The sequence below is a fragment of the Callorhinus ursinus genome, unplaced genomic scaffold (assembly GCF_003265705.2).
Source record: "Callorhinus ursinus isolate GAN/ISIS: 27379988/994484 unplaced genomic scaffold, GSC_fseal_2.0 scaffold12, whole genome shotgun sequence".
NCBI lineage: Eukaryota > Metazoa > Chordata > Mammalia > Carnivora > Otariidae > Callorhinus > Callorhinus ursinus.
Genome location: NW_027397074.1, coordinates 44,446,131 through 44,472,154, shown reverse-complemented (window position 1 = coordinate 44,472,154; position 26,024 = coordinate 44,446,131). Strand labels below are relative to the sequence as shown.

The following is a 26,024-nucleotide window of genomic DNA, read 5'->3' as shown; positions in this document are numbered from 1 at the left end:
CATGGAAGACTCAAGTCTTGACTGGGGACATAAGGTATTTAATTTACTTAATTTCACAGACTCTTACAAGCATGTATTTTGTGTCAAGCCCTATTTTAAGAGCATCCCTCATACTAATTCATTCAGTTCTCAGAATAACCCTTCAAGGTAGGTACTGTTACTATCCCCCATTAGAGATGAGGAAACTGAGCTACAGAGAAGTTACGTACTTTGACCAAGAATCCTGAGCAGGGAGGTGTTTGAGCCTGGATTGGAAGCCAGACTGGCCAGCTCCAGAGCCCTTGGTGTCTGGCGATCCTGACCCTCTGCTGCGTTGTGTGTACACATGACAACTGATAAAACATCAAGGGATTGTTCTTGAGAATATCCCCCCCCCACCACCAAGGTAACGCATTAAAAACCATCTCTAAGCAGTTTGGCCTTTATTCTTGGCCTATTTTTCTCAATCTGTGTAATACATTGAGGATGATATCCATCCGTCCTTAAATATTTAATGAGAGGTAGGCAGTGCATCTCATAGACACAAATACTTCACTCTGTCTTGACACGGATGGGTCACCATTGTGCGCCATGGGGTCAGTTCTTTCCACCGGTTTGCAAGCTCCCTTAGGACACGAACCTCATCTTGTGTTTCTTCTTGTGTCTCCGCAGGGCCTGGCTATCTTAGAGTTGAGTCCCTGGCTACCTGCTTATTGATGAGTGCTGCAAGGCAGCTGTTCAATCTTTTCCCCCTGAGGCACACATGCTAGACACTGTTCACATAAGCGATACACACTTGTGTACTGGGGCAAGTCATTTAATGGCCACAGTTCTACCCAAATATACATTTATATAGCAACAGTGGGAAACTGATATAAGATGGCAGTATGATATGACTCTACTTTTTCTATCTTTATTATAGGAATACAGTTCTCTAAAAGTGAACATTTGAGAAATTTAACCTCTTTTTCTCCTTGTGTACTATTTATAGATTTATGTTGCTGAGAATAAATCTGAGATTATGTATTATTTATGATGGTAGTCCTATCATCTAGCATGGTGTATTTCCCATAGTAGGTTCTCAATAAATGCTAGTAGAATTCTTTTTTAAACTAAGCCTTAGTCCTATTAGAAAAGGAGTTGCAATATCTTTTGGGTCTACCAAAGCTGAGTTTTTACTTTCCAGGACATGGAACAGAACATTATTATATATACACTGGTGACTTTATTTTCCACCTCGTCTCCATCCTTTAGTAACTTCTTGCCCTACGGAATCATGACCAAGGCTTTTTTAAAAATCCAAGGCCCAGCAATAATTTATGAATTTCTTTCTGTACCAGAAAGACACAATAAGACAAGTGTTTTTGTGAGATAAGAAACATTTCAGTGACACCGTGAGGCATGAATTGAAGTAAAGGCAACTAGTCCCACCAGTCCAATGATTATCTGCCATTGCCAGAGTGAGCAGTCTCAATGGCTGATGAAGCTACTGACCTTGGCATATTTATCATCATTACCTCAGGGGACAGAAACCAATATATCTATTCTTGTGAGTACACATCCGTAAAAGGAGGCACAATCCAGGGGAAAAGAATTTGTGTTTATAGGTGGTGTGTGTGTGTGCGTGAGAGAGAGACAGAGAGAGAGCAAGAATGTTTCGTTTTTTACATTTTCTTTCCACTTTCCACTTTTTTCTGTTTATACGGAAAAGGAACGATGACATCAGTCTCTCATCTGCGAGCTCGGATTCGTAATAGCCACTCGGATCTGCAAGACTTCAAGGGGCATAGTTTCTCCTTATAAGGGAGCTGAATAAGGCTGAAAAACAAAGACAATCTGTGTTGTCATCTCTCAGACTATGATTGCCATCTGATGAGGAGAGGCCAGAGGTGAGGGATGTGAACTTGGATGATGCTGGTGCTGTCTCCACTCCCCCCCCTCCCCCCCAACCAGCATGGTGCTAACTGCTTTCTGGCCTGGAGTTTAGAGGCAAACTTTGGGACCTGAGTGCACAGAGAGCACCAAGCCTGCTTAGGTGATAATGCAGCAGAGCCCCATTGAAGCTGTTGTGGGGAGGGGGGTACAAGAGGGAGGGGGCCAAGTGCTCAGTCCACAGCGGTCCTGGGACAAGGTTAATAAGATGAGAGAGGGTTTATTTCCAGAAAGAAGTGGTTGCTATTGTTGTTTGCTTGCGCTGTTGCCACAACATACCACAAATCGGCTCAAACAACAGAAATTTAGCGTCTCACAGTTCTGGAGCCGAGAAGTCCGAGGTCAAGGTGTCAGGGTTGATTCTGCCAGTTCCATGCATCTCTCCTAGGTTCGGGTGGTTTTCTGGAGATCTTTGGCATTCCTTAGTCTACAGACGCATCGGCCCAACCTCTTCCTTCATCTTTATGCAACATTCTCCCAGTGTGCTTGTGTCCGAATTTCCCCCTTTTATAAGGACACCAGTCACACTGGAGTAGGGGCTTGCCCTACTCCAGGATGACCCCATCATAACAATAATTATATCTGCAATGACCCTATTTCCAAATAATGTCATATTGGTAGCTAGGGCTTCAACATCTTTGAACTTGTAGAGCGGGAGGACACACCATTCAGCCCATAACAGAATTATTCAGTTGGGGGGTACCTTTTTTTTAAAGATTTATTTATTTATTTGAGAGAGAGAGCGAGCACAGAGGGAAGGGGAAGGATGAGAGGGAGTCTTAAGCCGACTCCCCACTGAGCGCGGAGCCTGATAGAGAGCCACATCTCAGAATCCTGAGATCACGACCCTGAGCCCAAACCAAGAGTCAGACTCTTAACAGACTGCACCACCCAGGCACCCGGGGGGTATCTTCTTATTAATTAAACGAAACAGGAAGGGGACATGAACCAGGAGAAGAATGAGGGGAACAGTTAATTTTTTTCCTCGCAAAGAATCAAGACATGGGAAAGCAGAGCCTGTGGGGTGAAGGGGTAGGATTCCTTCATCATTTAGCAAGACAGTCATCCCTTTGAGGACACTGACAGTATCTGAGTTGAAATATGATCTCTGGGTCAAAGAGGACCTAAGTCCCCAAAGCTTTTGCAAACTCCCAGTGGTATGAGAATTTTCGTTGCCCAGAAAAATTACCCAAAGTCCTTGGCCTAATGCCTTCAGAAATATGGATGTGCTTACTGGAGGGGCCTTCCCCCTTCCCTGTGTTCTCAAATATGGTGGGAACTATTTGAGGAGGCGCAGCTCCTCCGGAAGCAACCCATCCTTTCAGCCAATTAGCTTCCTCATTGTACAAAATAGGTCAAAATACAGTATCTGTTTCTTGGACAAATGCCAAGGCAGAATGATATTCAGCTAAGGTCGGGTGCCAAGTGCTTTGTGAGATACTGGCATACATTATCTCGGTCCTCCCAGAAGCCTATAGGACTATTCCCATTTTCCAGATGCAGCAATCGAGGCTCAGAGTTCATTGACTTGCCCAGGGGCTCACAGGAGTCGTGAGCCTGAGCCCATTTTCACGCCCGCTGTATTCCTTTCGGTCTGCCTCACTGCTTCCCTAAGTATTTAAGGGTAAATCTTTGAAGAATGTGAATTTAAAAAAAAAAATGTTAACTATATCACAGTGAGGTAAGAGTTCATTTCCCCCCTTTCAGCTTAGAGTAAAACGAGGAGACTAGATTCAGATGATCTCCGCCGGTGTCTAATAGTATGATTTGATTTTCCTGTTTGGGATGTAAGAAGAAGAGGATGTAGGCTGTCCATCCGGAGTTTTGTTGTGTTTGTTTGTTTGTTTAAAGATGGAATTTTAACATCTCCTTGTGGAATTTCCTGGTTCTCAACCACGTATGTAGAGCCCGTCTCTCAGAAGCTCATCTAGTTTTGACTGCAATAGGATTACAATCCGGTGATTTGGTCAGCAGTGTCTTTGAAGCCTCATATTTTTCTTCCCTCTCCTTCAAGGGCCCCCGTGCTCTTCTGCTCCCGCAGAGCTGACCGCAGGAAGCCTGGTTTGCACGGAGCACTAACCAGTCCCCCTGGCCGGGGACCCACGCCGGCCTTTCTGGGCTGGGATCGACTTCCGCTCCGGGCACGTCTCCTGTGGGCCCGCAAACAGGCTTTGACTGATTGAGCTCAGAACACTCGCTTGTTTGTGGATATGGTAATGACGCCAGTAAAATTCAATTACTGTATCCCAGAGGACCACAGCAAGCAATAATAAATTAGGGAACATGAGCTTTGGAGTATCTGAACTGAAATTATAATGGGGCTATTGAAAAACAAACAAACAAAAATCCCAAGCATTCATTTAATAATAGATGCTGCAGTTTTCCGCACCAAAAATTAGTTCATCAACTCACCCTTTGTTCTTGTCCTAAAAGAATGTGCCGTAGACACAGCCAAGAACATTTTATCTTAATTACTTGGTATTGTCGTTGCCCCCAGAGCACACCTGGCATTGGGGTAACTGGTACACAGGGAGGAAGCAGCCGCCTGGAAGGGTCCCCCAAGGCCACAGCACTAATCCACGCTGGGCCCACAGATGCTCGCTGCTGCCCATGGCCTTGGGTTTCAGGTTGCCATCCATGCCTGGGGTTTGAATGGAGGTTGTAATCGCAGAAGGTCCAGCTAGCACTTAACCACTGACATCCATCAAGAATGTCAAGGCTTGCATTGTCTCATTAATTTGAACCAGCTTTCCTGCTATCAGATCCTTTTTCATTTCTAACCTTTCCACCCTGCCTTTCTTCCTCTGTGCACAGTTTATAGTGTCTCCTGTTTGTGGTTTCCTTCGGAAAGCTGGGCTCTGGAAGGCCACTCCTGGGGGTGTTGGGGGGGAAGGTGGCTTTGCCCTTCTCCATGCCACAAACCGGATTTGGGTATTTCTTCTCCCATGTGAACGTCAAGCGCACGGAGAGAAAAAGAACATTGACGGCAGTCTGAATATATCTGTAGACTCTATTCTGCAGATAATTTTCCAAGCTAAAATTGCTATCTTCCTTCACTTTATTTCCTTTCTCATCCAGATTCCAACATCCAAGTGTGTAATGCAGCACTGACAAATTGCTGAAGAGACGAAATAGAAGAAGATAGATAGATGATAGATAGAAGATAACCAAGGGGCTAAAAAAAAAAAATCTCTGAATTTGAAGCAGGTCATTTTCCACCTGTAGTAAATATCTTTTGGGGTCTCTGTGAGACCAAGCCCCTTTCTTGGAGAATTGCTGCTCCCTCCCCCACCACCCACCAGATGAAGGACTACAAACGTGGGTCACGCTTACTTTCCATGACTCCACGAGGCTGGCTGACTCCTGACCAAAGTTGGACACAACAGAATCTTGCTCTAGGAGCTGCAGCGTCAGACAGTTGTTTGGTTTTGCTGGAGCTTGGAGAAGGTAGAGCCCTGGGGTTTGGGGACACCATTTTCAGCCATGTGTACAGACAGGAGGAAAGCAAGGGGGCAGGCTAAGTTTTGCCATGAATCAGAGATGTTGAGAGAAGCAGACCAGAGACGTCCACTCTTTTTATAAAGGACAACCCTCCATTTCCTCTCTGGCCAACCCCCAACTCCTGACTGCGTCCTCTCTGTAAGACCTTGTACCTAATCCTGCATCTTAAGCCTCAACCCTTCATTCCCTTTTAATCTACTTAGCTTCTTGGCCAATGCCTGCTACACGTTCATCTTCTCTGTGCCTTGAAAATTTTTTTCTAATATACCCACACATTATAAAAATTTTAATGTATTATTTTATCAGAGACAAAGGAACTGGCAATTTGTGACCCCCTATCTTAGGACTTGTCAAAATTAAGGGTGATTCTTTCCATCCCAAAGAGACGGAAGTTTCAGGACATCAAGAGACAAAAAGCAGCCAAAGGAGTTTACTGTCCCTTTATTAACCGTGAAATACAACGCTAAGCAGTGTTCATATTTTACCCACATTGCTTCCTGTCCTCGGCCAAAGAAGGGATTTCATCCGATGTCCCAGCTGTTCCGGGGCCTGCACTGGGGTAGCTGGGTTGGAAAGAGGGGGCACACAGAAGGGTTTTGCTCACATGCCACAGCTGTGCCTGGGGCCTCTGTTCAGGCAATCAAGCGACGTTTCGGACTCTCCTCATTTGGCACAATGAAGGGCAAATATCTCTCCTTTATCTATTAGAAAAGGAATGAGCAAGCACAATGTCTAAATAAAGGGGAACTTAAAGAGAAGATCATATTTCCTATTCCCTAGGTATTCATAATATTCTGCAAAAGGTCATGGGTCTTGGTGTAACTAGTTTAAGAACTATGGTCATAGTTTATTAACCTCTTATGTTCTCCTCTGGAGAAAAAAACATCAGAATATAAGGTGTTTGGGCCAACTGTAACATAAACCTAGGCAGGCCAAGCTCTGTGCTGGGGTTTTTACAGGTACCTCATTTAAATGTCACAGTGGTTCTATAGTACGACTACGGCACTACGAATTTTCTAAGAAGTTAGGTGAGTGCCTCAAAGGCCACACAACTGGCAAGTAGAAAAGTTGTTAAGTGAAAAAATCTGGTACATAAAAAAAGGTCACATAGCTGGAATGTGGCCTTGAATTTACCTTACTCTTAAAGTTAGCCTAATTCCATTGCACTCCAAAGCAATATTTCCCAAACTTGTCTGATAAACTCCTCAGGGTGAGTGCTTATTAAAACTCTGGTCCTGGGTCCAATCCTGTTGCAGATCTAATAAACCAGAATCTCCTAGAATTGGGTACGGGACTTCACCCCAGGTGAATCTGACCTGGCAAGTTAGGTAAATACTACTGGAATGCCTTAATTTCTTTTTAACTTAGCAGTTCTTGGCAAGATGTATGCAAAAAAACTTTCTCTTTTCTTTTTTTTTAAGGTTTTAGGTATTTATTTGAGAGAGAGAGCGAGAGAGAGAGAGAGAGAGAGAGAGGACAAGCAAGGGGGAGGGGCAGAGGGAGAGCAGACTCCCTGCTGAGCAGGGAACCCAAGGCGGGACTTGATCCCAAGACCCTGGGATCATAACCCAAGATGAAGGCAGATACCCAATGACTGAGGTACCCAGGTGCCCCTTTTCTCTTTTTAATAAGCTTTCTATTTGGGGATAATTTTAGATATGCAGCTAAGTTGCAAAGATAATGCAGAGAGAGCCCATCTACTTTCTCCCACCCATTTCCCCCTCATGTGAAGATCTTACACAACCGTGGTCCTTTTGTTAAAATGATGAAATAAACACTGACAAATTACTATTAACTGTGTTAGGAATCACTTGTCCTGGAGATGATGATGTGGAAGGAAAGGGAAAAATAGGCCAGCCCATAGTTCCTTTTTCTTTCCTTATTCCTCAGTAAGCTGAAGGCAGACAGTGTGGGTGGCAGAAGGTGTGTAATCAAGAAGGAAGTTGAGTTTAGCTCTTTGCCCATCTATTGCGAGAAGGAAAACCATTCTCAGCAGTCAGACTGCTGACATTCCAGAAAATGTTGACATCACTCTGAAGGGACCCACTATTATTGTGAAGGGCCCCAGAGAAACCCTGCAGGGGGACGTCAATCCCATCAATGTAGAACTCAGTCTGTTTGGGGAAAAAAAAAAAAAAAAAAAAAAGACGCTTTGAGTTGACAAATGGTGTGAACTAGAAAAGAACTGGCTATTGTTCGCACTATTTGTAGTCAAGGGTGTTATGCTGGGCTTCCATTACAAGATGAGGTCAGTGTGTGCTCACTTCCCCATCAGCGCTGTTATTCAGGAGAATGGTTCTCTTGTTGAAATCCGAAATTTTGTGGGTGAAAAATACAACCACAGCATTTGGATGAGGCCAGGTATCACTTGTTCAGTATCTCAAGCCCAGAAAGATGAGTTAATTCTTGAAGGAAATGACATTGAACTTGTATCCAACTCAGATGCTTTGATTCAGCAAGCCACAATAGTTAAAAAACAAGGGTATCAGAAAATTTGGGGATGGCATCTATGTTTCTGAAAAAGGAACAGTTCAGCAGGCTGATGAGTAAGATCTAAGTTGTCCAGCTACAGAAATAACAAGACGCTGGATAATTTTTCAGACTTATTTGTGATATTTTAAAGGTGTATTGATTTGGGGCTTTTTCTTAAACCAATAAAAAAAAAAAGAAGCAAGCTGAGTTTATTTCCTGCAGGATTTAAACCATTCTGGTAAGAACAAAATACATATGCATGTATGAGCTATGAAATGCAAATTGTGTAATTTTGGTGATTTCATGGATGAGTTAAATGCACTTCTATCTCCTTTAAAATTGGCATTGCAAAATTCATACTAACAATTTAAAATTTTGTTTTCTTTACTTGGCATGGCATTAAATAGCAAATAAAAAATACTGTAACTAGTTGAGGTAGAGACTGGAACAGAAGGAAAAAACTATGGTTTAGTTCCACAACGGCACTTTTTTTCCTATTTTTTTTGACCAGGGGCTCCACATTTTCCTTTTGCATGGGGTCCTGCAAATTATGTAGCCAGACCAGCTGATGCCTAGTCAAGAGCCATTGTCTTGACAAAGCCACTGATGGTGGCACCCAGACAGAGAAGTGGAAAGATATGTCAGGGGAAGGGGCTTTTCTGCCATCCTAGGCAATTAGGGCAACGGAGGGGGCTCATTCTCCTGCATTAAGCAACCCAGATGGCTATAGACACCTCTGGATGATTCCTGATATTTTAGTGCTGCTAGATATGGCCTGGGGCAGTGGCATTCTTGTTGGACGTTCCCAGTAGCCAAGTGTTTTTTGATGCAGAAAGTGTAATGGCAAGTGCCACATCAAGAAGCAGTTAGACACTTGACCCAGGCATGTGGCTTTCTCATGTACCACTCTAGATTGTACTGCTTAATTATTTTTGTGTTCCAGTGGGCAGTTTTTCTTTTTTAGCTTGAGTATTAAATCAAAGAGATATCCTCTGCATCTCCAAAACCTGCTAACTCATTAAACACAGAATGTGAAAAGACAGCGCAGTGGGTTTGGGACAGCAACTTTATATCTGAAAACAAATTAGCCTAATGGAGCAGAACGAATACAAACGGTGGCACACCCGACCTGCACCAGGAAATGGAACATGGGCTCTTGGGCTAATTAAAGGACACAATGGCACCCTTCCACTCCGAAATTTGTGTTGCAATGTGTCTTTTAGGATAAGATGTTTCTTTTAAAATGGAAAGGATTTCCAGCAGGTGGTGTGAGGTCTGTCCTTCTCCATGGAGCGGGGCCATGCTGCTGGGACACATGGAAAGAGATGCCAGCCATCTCAAGCAGAAGGAGCGGCCCTTTGTGGGCCAAAGGGGTGACTACGGGCAGCCCTGGGCGTGTGCGTGTCTTTCTTGTCTTGGTGACAGCTATGTCACCCAGTGGTGAGACCTGTGATCAAGCATCGAGCATACTTAGTAGGCGGTCAACTCAAACATCCGCCCAGAGCCCTTCTGTCTGTGGAAATCAGAACGGGGGAGGGGGGTCTTCACCCTCCCCCTCCCTACCCAGCCTCCTTCGGCTTCTCCCAACCTCCAGCCTCCAGTTCTTCTCTATACCTCTTGTTCTCATATTCTGTCTTCATTTGTCTTCTTTACTGTCTTTTCCTCCGCCTGCACCAGTGTGACTTCTGCCAAGGTGGGGACTCTCTCCACCTTGTTCACTGCCGTTCCCGGGTCCCTTGCACATTGCCCAGTACATGGTAGGGGCTAGGTAGTTATTTGTTGAGTGAATTGTCAAGTGGAACTGAACAGCCTATTCCCCCTCACCCTGTGCCCCACCCCCCCGCGCCCCCGTGCTCCAGCAGCGTTAGATCTGTGAAGATCTGCAGCACCGCTCCACGCATTTCCGTGTGCTGTTCTTCCCTCCTGCAAGACGAATCTCCCCTTTCTATCTGTGCTCAGCTCTTCTTTCTGCCTCAGCATCCCACTGGAGCCCCAACAACTCCATTATGCCTTCCCGCGGTGCACACTCATTGCCGAACCATGCTGCATGGGGCTTTTTTAGTTAGCATCCTCCCCCAAGAAATGCTAAGCAACTCCAGGGCCAGACAGTGCCATTTGTGTCTTTTTCCCCCACCCCAGGGCTTTAGATGTTTGACAAATGAATATGCAAACTCCATGTCCAAAGACACACAGCCAGCTAGTGGCAAGGACCAGGCTAGTGCCCAGATATCTTGGTCTTCCATCTGTGATACTTTGTCATTTCCATCAGAGAATGCTTTGAGAAGACATTCTTACCAACTTTCCCCAAACCCACAGCATAGTTTCTGCACTGCCACATATCTCAGCTTCCTCGTACCTATTCTTCCAAAAACAACCTTTTCCTTAATTTGTCATTGTCCTAATTCCTTACCTTAATCACAATGTCCTCTGATTAATTTTCACAAAGTGTTAAAAGCACAGAGAGATTTTGGGCATGAAGATTTTGTTGGAATTTGCAGATGTTTTAAAGTTACTTAAACCAAAGGAATACATCCTGAGCGCATTTGCAAGTTTTTTGGTGTCTGTTCCATGAATACGTTTTCTTTTTCATGAAAAATTTCAAACACACATAAAAATAGCCGGACCAGTACAATGGTAGGAATAGTACAATCCTCATAGATTCATCACTTGGATTAACAATTATCAATGATTCACATTTCCTTTTTCTTTTTTATTCTTTGTTGAATTATTTTAAGGCATATTCCAGACAGCATATCATTTTATCCTACTTCATAATACCTCCTTTTTTTTTAACGTAGTGACCCCTAACAAATTAACAATAATTCCTTAGAAATGTAATAAAATTTTCATGGAGGTATTTGAGGGGAGTGTAGCTTCTCTGCACTTTCTAATTGTATAACAGAACAGAAATATCCCCCACTAAAGAAGGATACGTGCACCCATTTTACCTTGTTACAAATTTTAGATGGAAATGTGAAATGTCTCTTACTTTTTGTCCTGGATGAGCGGGGCTTTATTAGAACTTCCTTAATCATCTAGGGGAGCCTTGGTGGCTCAGTCAGTTAAGCGTCTGCCTTCAGCTCAGGTCATGATACCAGGGTCCTGGGATTGAGCCCTGTGTCGTCACCTGGTGGCGGTGGGGGGGGGGGTCCCTGCTCAGTGGGGAGTCTGCTTCTCCCTCTCCCACCCCCCCTCCCCAGTTCATGTTCTCTCTCTCTCTTTCAAATAAATAAATAAAATCTTAAAAAAAAAAGAACTTTCTAAATCATCTAGAATTTTCTCCCCTAGGATCTCAATAGACACTGACTGGAGGGCTGCATGCTCTCCGTGGCCCATCCATAGGACATGCTTGCACCATCCAGGCCTTTTGAAGGCTGGCACCTCCACTCACCACCTATGGGCAGTCTCTATACCACAGTTAAGGTTGCACTTAGATGATCAGGTATTTTCATCTTCTGTCTTCCTTATTGGCCCTGACATTTTTTTAAAGATTTTATTTATTTATTTGACAGAGAGAGAGATCACAAGTAGGCAGAGTAGCAGGCAGAGGGAGAGGGAGAAGCAGGCTCCCCGCTGAGCAGGGAGCCCGATGAGGGGCTGGATCCCAGGACCCCGGGATCATGACCTGAGCCGAAGGCACACACGTAACCAACTGAGTCACCCGGGCGCCCCGGTCCTGACATTTCGTAAGCATAGTGACGAGGTAACAATAAGGAGAAGGTATTCGGATTAGCTAAGTGAATTAATATTCAAGTTTAAAACTTTCAAAATCCCGCCATCACCTCCAGCATCCATAGGGCCAGCGGGACAGAACTAAAGAGACGGCAGGATGTGAACCACCCGGCAGAGCCTTTCTTGCCTCCGCAGAAAGCACTTGACTGTGGGTACATCCTCCCCAGAAGATCCTCTCGCTCCTTCCAAGTGCCAGCACCCGTGGTGCCCGTCACCACTCACACCCTCCCAGATTTGGAAAGACCCAGTTCCTTCCCCTCCCTCCCTCCTTCCTCCCACCCGCCCCTGAAGCTCATTTCCCTTCCTTCTAGAGCACAGCTTGTGTTCTCTCGCTGCTAAGTAGGCTGGTGCACTCTGGTGGCGCTTGCTGCCGCCTGTCCACTCCTGCCCTATTCCGATTATTCCGATTAACCCTGTGTGGCTGGACAGAGATTAAAAACCCGGGGTTGTGTGACAGTCCCAAGAATCACATCAAGCAGTCAATAGCAACCTACAATTTACATTCCCTAGCACGGGGTACTTTCTGGGGGCAAGGAGGTGCCATGGCTGAGGGCTCCGTGGCCACACACACTGGACTTTGAGTTCTGGTCCCACTACTTAGTAATGGAGTGACTTAGTCACTTCTAGGAGGTTACTCACTCTTTACAGCTAAATCTTGGTTTTGCACCTGTGAAAGGGAATGATAACATAATGGTTGCTGCATTTGCCTGCTCTGAAGTTTGAGTCACTCAGTGGGTCGAGGGCTCAGTATAGCATCTACTATGTAGTGAGAACTCAAGACACATTAGCTGATATTGATGCCATTTGGATGGCACTGCCATACCTAGCATCTGCTTTCACAACAACATTAGTTACCTAGTAGAGGTAACCGTTAATACTTCCATTTGGGGCGTGGAAAACACAGGCGCAGAGAGGTAAAGCAACTTGCTCAAAGGCAAACAGCTAAACTAATGTTGGAGTTAGACTTGTTTTGCATTTTTCCTCCTTTGTCACTGGGCCCTAGACATATTTAAGTCTTTTTAAGATTTTATTTATTTATTTGGGGGGGGAGAGAGAGCATGAGGAGGGGAGGGGCAGAGGGAGGAGCAGGTTCCCCGCTGGGTAGGGACCCTGATGCAGGCCTCCATCCCAGGACCCCAGGACCATGACCTGAGTCGAAGGCAGATGCTTAACAGACTGAGTCACTCAGGTGCCCCCAGACATATCTAAGTCTTAAGATCCATCCCACCCAGACCCTTCTTCAGGGAAGAGAATTTACTTGGAAGCGATCAACCCCATGGGTCTTGTTTCCCACTTTGAAACAGTGTAATATTTGATCGAGGTATTAAATCATCCCCAACATGAACATATGTGTGCCTCCATTTCTATGTCTGGTATAATGAGAATGAACAAATAATTTGGACTTGAGTCCAAATCAGAGCACGGGGGCTGGAAAGGAAAACTTGGCCTTGAAGTACATGGCCTTTAATCACACCTGCAATCCAGGGAAGCAGCAGGGCTAGGGAAGCCAAGCTTCCTATGAGAAACGGAAGGAAGAGTACATCACACTCATTTTGTCAGACTAATGTTAAGTCTTTTCTCTCTGCCCCTAATGATCCTAATGATACTAACGTCCACTGGTTAGAGTTGGTTAAGCCAGCCCAGTTCCTAGGAGACAAGAGGCTTGGCTTGAGGCCTGACACTCCTTCCCTCAGTTGCGTTTTGTAGCCCTAGGCTACCCTGGCCTGGTCCTGGTCTCTCAAGGACCTAGTGAGGGCAGCACCAAGGCTTGCAACTCCTCTGGAGGATCAGCTTCAAGATGCCACAACACTAAGTGGCATTTGAGTGCCACTTTCACAATGTCTGTTAAATCCTGGACCATCGGGGCGCCTGGGTGGCTCAGTCATTAAGCCTCTGCCTTTGGCTCAGGTCACGATCCCAGGGTCCTGGGATCGAGCCCCGAGCAGGGAGCCTGCTTCTCCCTCTCCCGCTCCCCCTGCTTGTGTTCCCTCTCTCGCTGGATCTCTCTCTGTCAAATAAATAAATAAAATCTTTAAGAAAAAAATCCTGGACCATCATGTCATCAGTATTTTCTTTAAATGTACTCCTTTTATAATTAAAAAAAATTTTAAATCCTTGTATTAGTCAGGATAGGATGGGCTTTGATATCTCAATGGCTTAACACAGCAAAGGTTGGTTCTTTATTTATGTGAAATCCCATGTGAGTCCGATGACTTTCCAGGGCAGCTGTCCTTGGAGACAATTCTTAGATAAGGGCCCTTCATCCAGGCTCCCTCTGCTTTATAATGCCACGACCTCCAGGTGTGGTGGAGGAATTTCAGGACGGTCTACCCCACAGTGTGCCGCTTTGGCATGTTGATTACTCTGAGTGGAAGGCACTTGAAAAACAGCAAAGGAAGGGAGAAGAGAGGCTTATTCTGAATTCCCTTTATTTGCCTAAATACAGAGGTTCCAAAAGGACTCAACTGTCCTAACCCATCCTTCCAGGGAGAATTAATTCTAATCACAGAGGAGGAAACTGGATGTGAAAACACCACACCCAGACAAACTGGGTCACAAATGGTCACACCTCCCATCTGTTCTTCTAAGGGCCCATTCATCTTTCATAAAAATCATTTACTCTCCCTTGAATTGCCCTTCCCCCACCCCCCACCCCTGTTAAGATGGTATATAAGCTCTCAAATCTCACTGAATTGGGGGCATTCATGTTTTTTCTTGTGATGCCCCACGCACAAGATATTTAAAATTAATACATTTGCATACCTTTTCTTCTGTTAGTCTGCCGGTTGTCAGTTTACTTTATAGACCCAGCTATTGCACCTAGTACCGTGGAGGGAAGGGCTCTCCTCCCCTTCTGTGGCATCCAGGCTCACTGAGACAGGAAGAGAGAAGTAGGAGTGACTGCACACAGGCTCAGCCCAGAGAGTGGCATCAGTTCTTTCTACTCAGTTTGCTGGTGAGGAGCAAACCCACGGCCCACCTAACTGCAAAGGGGCATGGCCGTGGAGCCGGCCAGAAGCTATTTGCTGAGCAGGACAGGCCTGACCACAAAGACCAGAATGGAATGCTGGTGTTATCGCTTGCTGTGAATGAGAGAGGGTCATAAATAGATATAATGAGAACAATGTGTTAAATTCTAGGTATTTTTGTCTGCTAACTTTTCTGATTCTTAGATTTATTTTCTTGTCCAAGAGATGTTGGGGGGGGGCGGAGGGTGGACACAGAGAGACAGAGAGAGATACAGGAGTTGAAGACATATTAGCACCACATGGGGACCCCTCTCTCTGAAGAATCAGAAAGATGGAAGGATAATTGAAACAGGGGAATAACTTTCTCATTATATAAATTAATGTTTTGTTTAATACCTTGCCCTCGCCCTATCTAAAATCATCTCTCTTTCCACCTAAAAACTTCTGATGCACAGCAGGCATCCACCTGCCACGCTCTGGGACACGCTGCCTCCATGGGTCCGAGTCAACATCACTCTCCCAGGCAGCAACAAATATTTATGAGATTTGCACTGTGCTTGGCCCAGAGCACAGAGCTGAAGATGACTGTCCCTACCCTTAAGATTTCAGAGAATGGAGATACAGAGAAATAAACTAACAGTTATAATACAATGTACAAAATGCATCTGGGAATTACGAGGTGTTATCGGAGTGACCCTTGAAGGACAGCTGGTTTTTCAAGAAAAATTCTGTAACGTCCTGATTGTTCTGTGTTCACGATTTGATTTTGCTTCCTTTTAATTTTTCTTTTGGTAATATTAATGGTACTCTATTTAAGGTAAAACTCACCGGTAAGAAGGAAAAAGCCCAGCTAATGTCTTCTAGGTACTTTGAATTTAGTGCCTCTTGAGACATGAAGCATTCTCAGGGGGCCATACGATAAGAAACATAATGCTGTCTCAGGATGTGCAGAAGCCGGATTGCCAGTTGTGGAGAAGGTCAATAACAATGTCAAATCAATACAGCAGTTACTGATGGAACTCACTAAATGGAAGGGAAAGGCAGCAAGCTGTGGGTCCAGCCCAGGCTCCCGGCCCTCTGTACCTTGCAGCACCGACTGTCTTGGTGTGCAAGTTATCTTCCGGTAAAATCAGAGAGTTGGACCACATATGCAGTTCCTGCTCTCTGGTTCATAGATGCAAAGGAAGCTCTCCCGTCAAGCTTACCCACAGAGAACAGATGACCTTGGAGTGCTTGGGCTCTATGTTTAGCCTCAGCCATTCCCTCATTTGTTATTCTGGGGCATTTGGGTTCTGTTTTTAGGTGTTGGGGAAATAGTATTAACCTCATCACTGCTGTTTTCGTTTACTTAAATCTCATGTAGTACTTACTCAGTGCCAGGCATTGCTCCAGGTGCTTTAGCAATAGTAATTAACTTGATCTTTATAAAATGAGTACTGTTATCATGGCCATTTTAGAGATGGGAAAACTGAGGTGCAGGGAAGCTGAATAACTTCTTCAATTTTAGCAACCTAGAAAGGGACAGACAGAGGTTCAGTCTCAGGCAGTCTGGGTCTAGATTTTGCCATCACTACCTTGCACTGGCTCTAGGCAAACTAGTCAAAAGTGCTAATAATAAGATGAGGAATGGAATAATGACTCATGCAAAACAAATATTTTTTAAAAAAATTAAGCAGTATGAGAAAATGACAGACGTGGCACATGTCCTTGAGTGAAGTCCTTTTAGAGAAGAAATACAGAGTGAGTCACACAGTGTGAGAGAGAGAAGGGGAAATGCCTAATACGATTATGGACCTCCCAGGCTTTAGGTACATTAGCTCATTTTCTTCTCCCAGCACCCTGAGGAGGTAGGGCCATTATCATCCCCAGGCTAAGTAACTGGTTTAAGGTCACCCAGCTGGTAAGTGGTGGAAGGGATGTCCCAGACCCAAGTGCCTAGAGACAGAGCTGATGCTCCAGACCTCTGCCTGGCCACCTGCAAGGGTGGAGCTAGGGAATCCACATCTCTGTCAGGAGAGGACCCAGGAGTCTGGCGAGGAGGCAGCTGGTGACACCTTTGCGGCGGACAAGGAGGACGTCCTAAGTTCAGGCGTCCTGGGGCCAATGCCTTGCAGTAAGTGGGTCTCCTAGCGCTGGCAGGTGTCGAAAGAGGGATGGTAGCTGCCTTAACGTAGGTCAATCAGATTGACAGGTCTGCACATAGGGGGTGCATACCGACAAGAAGGGTGTCTGGTTTGAAGTGCTGCAGGGCTAGCTTACACCCTTGTTTGGTGGAAATCATCTACAACCTGCAGTTACTCTGGACCAGGTTCCCTCAACCTGAATTTTTCTTCCAATTTGCCTTAAAATAGAGGGAAAAAATGGTGGATTCACAAGCAACTTATCATTCAGTTGTTTTTTTTGCGGGGGGAGTGTATGGCTGTGATGAAGAGGGCTTGGAAAGCATACTCAGCACACTTCTCGACAATACCTCTATTTTACTTTATCTGCGTCTACCCAACGCCTGAACAAGGTCTTGCCTTGCACCATACTGCCCCCCAGCGGTCACTTTCTTTCGTAGCACACGGAGGAAAGGCGCTGATAAAATGGCTTTTTAAGACGGAAGCCAAGCGGGGGACGGCAGGGGAGGTGGGCGGGGTTCGTAGAACCAGCGAGGCTTCGGGCTTTAGCGGAATTGTGACCCTCCGGCTTGGCCACCGAGCCGCGCCCCTCTCCTCCCCGAGCCCCACCCGTCTTCCTGCATCTCCAGTCCTGCACGTTCCAGCGCCCAGTGACCCCTTGCTCCTTCCTGCCAGCCGACTGGGCCTCTTTGCGGAGAGAATTCAAAGCTGTTTCCATTTTAAATAGAAAGAGCATCCTGTCACTAGAAACATCCGACAAGAAGCGTTTTATGAATGCCCAGAAGAGAGCTGCCACATGAAAACTAGAAACGATTCAGCTGAAAAAAATATGGATGATTTATTGTTGCTGTTTCTGAGTTGGATCTCAAAAACTTCCCCCAGAACATCCTTCCTCCCAAGTGGAGAGTGCTTCTTTGCAAGTGCCTGTCTCTTCTCCCCACCCAGCTCTAGACCATTTAGTTAACCCGATGCGACAGGCGTAGCCCTGTAAATGCATGTATTTGTCATCTTAAGAGCTTTGGTAAGCCCAGTGAAATCTCAGAGAACTAGAGACTGCTCGCTCTAATGGCCTTCTTCTGTCAATAGGTGACATTGTGTAATTAGTAATCCTATAAAGCTTTTTTAAAAAGGTGGAAACCCAAGAGAATAAAGACAAAGGAAGCTACTCTACAGATTTTTAACCTGGTCTTCAAGAAGGACATTTTTAGAAAGTAAATCTTCATGTGGGCTTCAATGATATGTTTAACTGTCTCAAAATATAGCACTCAAACATCAACCCACCCAAGCTTGGATGGTGAATTTACTCTTTTTTGCCAGGGGTGTTTTTCTATTTCCAGAGAGTAAAATTTTATTGAAGGCCCTGAGAGCTAGAAGTATTTTTTGGCAATTAGGTCAAACAAATAACCAAAAAGTTGCATTCTAAACTAGAGCTGTTGAAGTAGTTCTGATTTTAGGCCATATCACCAAAGCACAACAAATAGCGAAAAGCCTAGAAGGTCAGATCCGGTGAATGGGAAATTTGCAGAAGCCTTGCAATGGGCAGCAGCTGGGTTTCCTTAAGATTTATAGGCTTAATAGAATACATATGCACTTGTTTGTTTCTGCTTTCTATGAGCATTCACCAGATGAAGAAACCCCACTACTCCCTTTACTCTGCCACACATTTAAAAAAATTTCTCCTCTTTTCTCGCCTCTCAGTGTGAATGGCTTAAGCAACAGCTTGTGTTTTAAAACAATAAAATATGCATGCAGGTTTTATAAAAAGAAATGGACAAGATAGAAACCTCCTATGTATTTGTTTATATTGCTGAAGCTTATTTAGCCTTCTTTGCTTCTTGTCACTTTACTTGATTTGACCCTCAGACCCCAAGTTCACAGGAGCCTGAGCCCCAACACTCTGGTGATAGGCACTACCTAAAAGAAAAAATATCTATTTAGGTCGGTATTAACTTGTCAATATGATCAAGATGGGATTTGTGGATATGATCAATACGGATGATGGAGTCAGTAGTCTGGGCCAGCAAGGTTGGCATGGCCGTCGAATTACCTACCCTCAGATCCAAGGATCTCTTCTGCGCTTACAGCTCCCTCGACATGGTCCCCAAGATGAGAGGAGGGAGCTACTCTCTGACAGAGGTGACAGGTAGCTGCTGCAAACTTCCATAACAAGCAGTTGAAGTGTTAAGGAATATTAAACCCTCCAACCCGAGGAGCAGGGATGAAGCAAAATAATACGACTGATCATAGGTGGTTCGTATAATCAGATGATTCATGTTAGCAAAATGTCAAAAATATCATAGGAGCAAGGTCTAAATCCTGTCTCCAGCCATACGGTGCCTGTGGCAATGTTACCCTTTGGCTTATTATTGGATATCATATTGAAGCCACTCTAAGTGTGCTGGAAGTCTCGTAAGAGAAGAGACCCAGTGTTTTTAGAAGGTCGCTTCTTTTAAAGAGCTGCTCCTATCACTACTGACTCTCCTTCCATGGATAAGTGGCTTCCATAGTAAGCCAGTTACTAACTCTACATATAGTTCTGTCCATTTGCTCCTCCCCCCCGCCCCCCCTGCACCTCCTGCCTTCCCTCCTCCATTCCTTTTATCTTTCCTTCTCCCTCCTCTTCCAGGACAACTTTGTTTCAGGCACTATGCCAAGGACTGACAGCCTGAAGACTTAGGAGAAATTGTTTCAGCCTTGCAGGAGATGAAAGGCAAAAGGTTTGACAACAGAGGCACAGGTAGGGGCAGGTCCTGTCTCTGTGAAGCCTGAAGCAATTCAACAGGGGAAACTCTCTTAAAAAAAAAAAAAAGCATACGATTATAAATACAAAAATCAGGAATGAAAGTGAGTATTTACTGAGAATGAGAGAACAAATCACAACAAATAACTGGACACTTAGAGGTTTAGGTCATTGCTCCTGAAGATCTCTTTAGGCAATGCACCGAAAAGCTTAATTGGAAATGCTTTCTGATTGTAACCTGACTTGCTCCGTTCCCCTCTCCAGGAGGGACTCGGTGACTCCTGGACCTTGCAGGGGCCTGAGCTGAAGAAGCTTTAGGCTTTATTCACTTCTTTGAAGTCCACATCTAGTCTCAGGAGCCATCCATTGCTCAGAGTGGTCAGCAGCTGAAAGCAGCCCGTGGCTGGTCCCGAACAGCTGGTGTCCTGGCAGCATGCTGGGAGGCGGCTCGTGGTGGAGAATAGCACTTTGGGTGTGAATTTCACTTCTTGGAACCTCTTTTTTCATGTCTGTAAAACAAGGGTAATCAAAGAAAATGAAGTATATAAAGCGCACGGCCCAGGGCCTGGCATAGAACAAACACACAGTGAGACTTTCTTTGCCTGACGGAGGAATTTATTTTAGAGTTTGATCTTGAAAGTTATTTGTGTGTCTCTCTGAATTTGCCTCACCCCCACCTCCCTTCACTGTTGACTAGAGGAGACATTGACTATCAGTGAAAAATCCATTCCGTAGTTAATGTTCTCCGGCTTGCCTTTTATACTGTCTGTCGGGTCTAATCCATCACATATATAATCATATTATACATTGCCTTCTCTATGAATAAGAAATGAGGGGATGGTATTTTGTTTTTTGCAGTCCCCTATCATGAGAGACTAGCTACAGGATGCAGATTTTAGCTCCAATGGCTGAAGGGAGGGTACAGATAATAAATCATTTCATATTTCTGGGATGGAAGACAGGCTCCTTGGGGCTTCTGTGACTGTGGAAGCTGTGGTCTCTTTGTGATCAGCACCTTGGAGGCCAGTCTCTGCTGGCCAAGGGGGAATGAATGGAACCCTTGGGGTCCAGCCATATTCTCCTGGGTGGGTGTGGGGAGTGCTCTAGAGTTAGAGTGCCCAAGTGGCTTAGGTGGAGGGTCTGTGGGGTTTACGCTCTCTCATAGGCATCAGTAAGGCATCAGGAACCCCCAAAACTCCTCAGTGCTGCAGAAAGTTCTGCAGTCTGTGGGTGCTAGGAACAGCCGCCTAACTTCTTAGCATCTCAGCTTCCTTAGCTGTGAAATGGGGGATCGGAGCTACCTAACCTGCTTCACTGGATCATCTGGAAAACAAATGTAATAATGAAAGTGCAAATGCCTTGTACATTCAGGGAGAGCTATAAAATATTACTATTAAAGTCAGTAGCATTAGTTAATATTATGGAACTTCATGCATAATTTCACAAGCAACCCACATTTCAGCAGTTACTTCCTCATGCATTTTGGTGCTGCTGTATTGTATAGATAGGTTATGGAGACTAATTCTGAATGCTAAACTCTACTGGATTCTCTCATTCAAATTGGAATAATACAGGGAAGGCGATTCATATATTCATAGTCTTGTTTTCAGCTGGGTTGTCTCTAGCAGGTTGCTAAAGAATTTCTCAAATCAGTGAAATAGCGCCACCGTGTGGCCAAATAGCATGATGCCCTTCACTACTCTTGTCTGAATTTTTAATTATGAATATTGGTAAATAAATATCACAAAGTCTATTCCCTGCTTAAATAAAAATACGTTTTATATATTTACCTGTAAAATTCATGGAAGTAATGTGAATTTAAGGAAATTCAGTGCAAACTCCTTTAGCTGCATTTGTGAACTACTTTGTAGAGAAAGTTATCCATTTGTTCTTGGCATGAACCTGCTTGAATAATATTTCTGAGTGATAGCAAGCCTAATATCAGTCACAATTCTGCCTTTGTGATGGTGGTAACTATGAAAATATACCTTTTCCAGGACATATCCCTCAATTCTCTGATTAACAGTTATGTACGATGTGTATATTTCACAAAATATTTTTTTAATTTTTTATTGTTATGTTAATCACCATACATTACATCATTAGTTTTTGATGTAGTGTTCCATGATTCATTGTTTGTGCATAACACCCAGTGCTCCACGCAGAATGTGCCCTCTTTAAAACCCATCACCAGGCTAACCCATCCCCCCACCCCCCTCCCCTCTAGAACCCTCAGTCACAAAATACTTTTTATTGAGGGAGGGAGGCCTATAAGGTAATATATAGTTAACAAAAAAAATAAGAATAAAAAATTTTTAAATTCACTTAGCAAAATGCACTCATTTATACTTGAATTACACAATTTAGGCTGAAGCACTTTTGGAAATGGTGTGATATCCTACATTGGACTGATAGTAAATGGAAAAACCCGAGCAAGGATGTATTTGTTAGGGAGAATATCACAGCAAGGATTGGCTGTTTTTTTCAGTGGGATATGAATGACAATAACAATAACTCACTAAACATTTATTTCACAAGGCATTGTGTAAAGCACATAAACTGCACTGTTAAATTCAGTAATTTGGGAGGGGGTTCAATCATGGCCCTTCAGAAAATTTTAATGGAATTTAAAAAGAAGAAAAAAAAAAAAACCTAGCCAATGGAAGCATAAACAGATCTTCCAAGCTAGAAGCTAAGCATTTGGCTGCATTCAGTAGTCTTCCAGTTGCCTGGATTCAGCCATGTTGATGCTCTGGATGCTTGATGCCCTCTGGTGGCCATTATGGGAATTTCGGAATTTAACCTTGAAATTTCAGGCAGTAATAAACCCAAAACAAGCACCAGGATGCCTGTTGGTGAGTGCAGAGTCCTGTCCAGGGAAACTGAAGCTCCTGGTATGTGATCAGTGAAGTACAACCAATCTTTATTCTCATTAAGTTTCTGCTGTAGATGAAAGAGATAGTCAGCAAGTACACTCAGATCCACCAATGTGTTAGGATTCAATTTGGAATGTGGAGTGACAGCCTACAAAGTGATGGGTGTTAACAATGGGCTGACGTGGCCACTGTCTGTTTTCCTATTTTTGCTGTTAAGTCAAGTGGGAGCAAGCATTGAAAACAGTAAGTAAATCACCAAACGGGTAAACAAACTGTGGTGTATTCATTTTATCCATTTAACATTAAAAGCTGGATTTCGCAGTATACATCACATTTATACGCATGCGTGCGTGCATTTGTGTGTGTGTGTGTGTGTGTGTGTGTGAACATGGGAAATTGCAAAAAGAAAGACATCAAATTGTTAATAATTGTGATCTTTGGGGGTTAATATAAGGAGGGCAGGAGAATGAAAACTTGCTTTTTATTTTATCATTCATTCATTAACACAAACTTGTATTTCTTTTATCATAAGACAATCTTAAATAAAATAAACAGATTAAAAAAAAAAACAAAACCTATGCCCCTCTAAAATATAACATGCCCTGAAAATGTGATAAACAGGTTAGGGAGATGTTGTAATTTATTTTACTATTTAGAAATTTAAAATGTATAGCTTTTTGTATTAGTTTTGGTGGGGTTTGTATTAATTCCCTGGTATGTCATTTGCTCCTTAAGATGAAATGGAATTTACTTGGCCATAGATCTAAAATATTTTCATTACCTACGGTGGAATGTGAACCAGCAATTAGGACAACAAATCTGGAATCCTTCTTTTAAGGTCCAGTTTCACTATATCTGTATTTGTTGATCTTATTTAAAAATGTTCTTCTTTACAAAGCTGACACAACAAGGGAAATAAGGTTTTAAAAGTCACTGTGGTGTCATTTATTTATACCAGGACTTTGTGTCAAAATATTTAAGGTGGGTTTTTTTTTTGAAATCTGTATAGAATACAAAATAACAAAATAAAAATAGATGTGAGGGATAAGGAAAAAAGAGAAAGGGGTAAGGACATAAAATAGAAACAGATTTGAAACAAGTCCCCAGAGCACATGAATGAAAATGAAGATCTATAAAGCTTTTGGGAAGGGTGAATCCTCAATTTAGTTTGGAGTTTGCTAGCAATTGAAACAAAAAAGAAACATGATAAATTCCTGGAGTCACAGGCCCATAAGACACAAATTAATCAGTACTTCAGGAGAAAAAACAGCTTCTGGACTATTAAGACAAGAAAAAATTGTCCCTGCTTGACTGGCTTCTTGATGTTGTTCATCCACTGCAGAGGAAAACAGGATACAAGTGCTGGAACATTCCTTTATCCTGGGCTCCAGATAAGACAGCGACTGTTAATCAGTCTTCAATCCCCCAGAAGTTTTCACTGCCCATTTTTAATGGTCTCCAATCTTCGTCTGCCGAATCTCACCCACAACCCCACCTTCTCTTGGGGGGCCTTATGCTTTTTCTCCATCGCCTCCTGGTCAGACTGTGCTCCGTGGAATGGTTCCATAAGACTCCTTCATAGTCATGTATAAGTGATTAAGAATAAAGGGTGCTCTTCCCCCTAAAGGCATTTGCATGTTTGTGTGTGTGTGTGCTCTTAGAATGGCAGCTGGGTAGGTGGGTGTCATTATTCATCCTTTATGACAACGGTTCCACTCTACTTGACGTCATTGGTTAGCATCTTCTCTGACTCTTTACTGTATTTACAAATTCTCCTTTGGCTGTGGAGATCACCAGTGAACTCTAACTGATTAAATTATGTCAACTTTATTTAATACATCCTGGTGCTATCTTCCACATATTTTATTCTAGAACTGTTTATTTCCTTACAGCCGTGGCCCGCTGATAATCAGGTTAGAGCCTACTATGACCCCCTCGTCTTCTAAATCAGTCTTGAAACCTTGACACAAGCCTGCTCATTCCCACTGGCTGTCTATCATCTCCACCCTCCCTCCCTTCCAACCGCCACTTCAAGCATTCCTTTAGCATCCAAGTTCACACATCAAAAACACATTGCGCAATGACAGACCGTGATGTCCTAACCCAGGGCAATAAATGGACTATTCATCTCCTCAACGTCTTGGCCTCAGAAGCAGACTTGAAAGGAAAATAAACAAAGTTGTGAGTTGGTATAGGTGGAACCCTCCAGATTTCCTTTCCCAGACAGCACAAGGAAATTAGGCCAAACGCCCATAAAATTGTAGGCACTGACATTCTTTGCTTCTGCACAGTTTTCTTGTATGGATGACAGGAAAGTGGTGGTGAGTCCATCAAGTTTCATACACTAGGTAGTAGATGGGCCAATTCAAAAGCCAGAGACTCTCTTTAGGACCAGTGTTCCCTTAGTTATTTTTGGTCATGAGCGGATGGATGATCAAGGTCTAAGAGCAACACACTTTACGTACGATGTGGGCGCACACAGACCAAGGACACTGATGGGTCTTGGGGAGGAATCAGTACCCCTAGCAGCTGAGGAATCTCCTCATCCCACTTTGGCCCATCTGATGTAGCCTCATCTCTGCCGCGTCGCCTCCCCTCTCAAATGTACTGTACGGTGAGGATGAATTGACACTCCTCTAGAAAAGGTCCATGTACTGGACCTCCCATTACGTAGTTGGTTAGTCCTCATGAGGAACAGAGCCATTTTAGGTTACAGGTTTTCTGACCAAGGAGGTGGCAGTGCAATGAGCTTCAGCAAGAGGAAGTTCAAGTTGTAGACTCTGTCCCTACCATCGTCAATTATTATGTACGTGTTTCTAACTGGGCACTTACATGGTAGAGGCTCAGTGTATCCCCTGAAAAATTTTTTTGGCAAATGTTTTATCTTTCCAATATTTTGCTTAATATAATTCAACACTCATTGATTTGAGGCATAGAGATTTGCAGCTGATTACCTTTATGGTGGATCAATCTGTCAGTATAAGATGGCATTTTCATTTTATTTGTTTTTAGTGTATATTTGCTTTAAAATGCCTATAATTTGCTTTTAAAATAAAAAATATATGGAAGTATAATGTACATACAAAAATGGGAATGCATAATTTGATGAATTTTCCAGTGAATACCCCAGTGTAACCTGTTCCCAAGTCAAGAAATGGAACACCACCAGCATTCCAGAGGTTCCCTCAAACCCCTTCCCTGACAGAACACTACCCCCAAGATAAACATAAACCTGTCTCTCTCTTTTTTTTTTAAAGATTTTGTTAAGTCATCTCTACACCCGATGTGGGACTCAAACTCACAACCCTGAGATCAAGAGTTAGCAGCATGTAACTGGACTTGGATTTCCTAAACCCCACCTTGAAAATAATGTCTTCTGAAAAAGGTTTTATGAAACCATTTGTCATTATTGTTATAGTTGATACGTTTGGCCTTGTTTTCTCTTTTCTGTTTTGATTATTTCATGTTTCCTTTCTTTCTCATTGTTTTATATTTGCTTAAATACACCTAAAACCTAAATAAGTGTAACTATTACAATTGGTAAGTGTACAAGTATTAGCTTCTTTTCAGTCATATCTTTGGTCTCAACTCAGTTGCAGCTTTTCTTGGAGTTTCCTGCCCTTTATAGGTTGGTCTTGTGTTTGCCTCCAGAATAATCACCTCTCCTTGGCTTCCTCATTTTGTGCTTCCTCCTGATACTTAA

General features: G+C 43.6%; 1 pseudogene; it reads left to right on the top strand.

The window, feature by feature from the left end:
* Position 1: 1 nt before the first annotated feature.
* On the top strand, positions 2–7,962 carry LOC112825131 (large ribosomal subunit protein uL6-like; annotated as a pseudogene).
* The last annotated feature ends 18,062 nt before the right edge of the window (positions 7,963–26,024 follow it).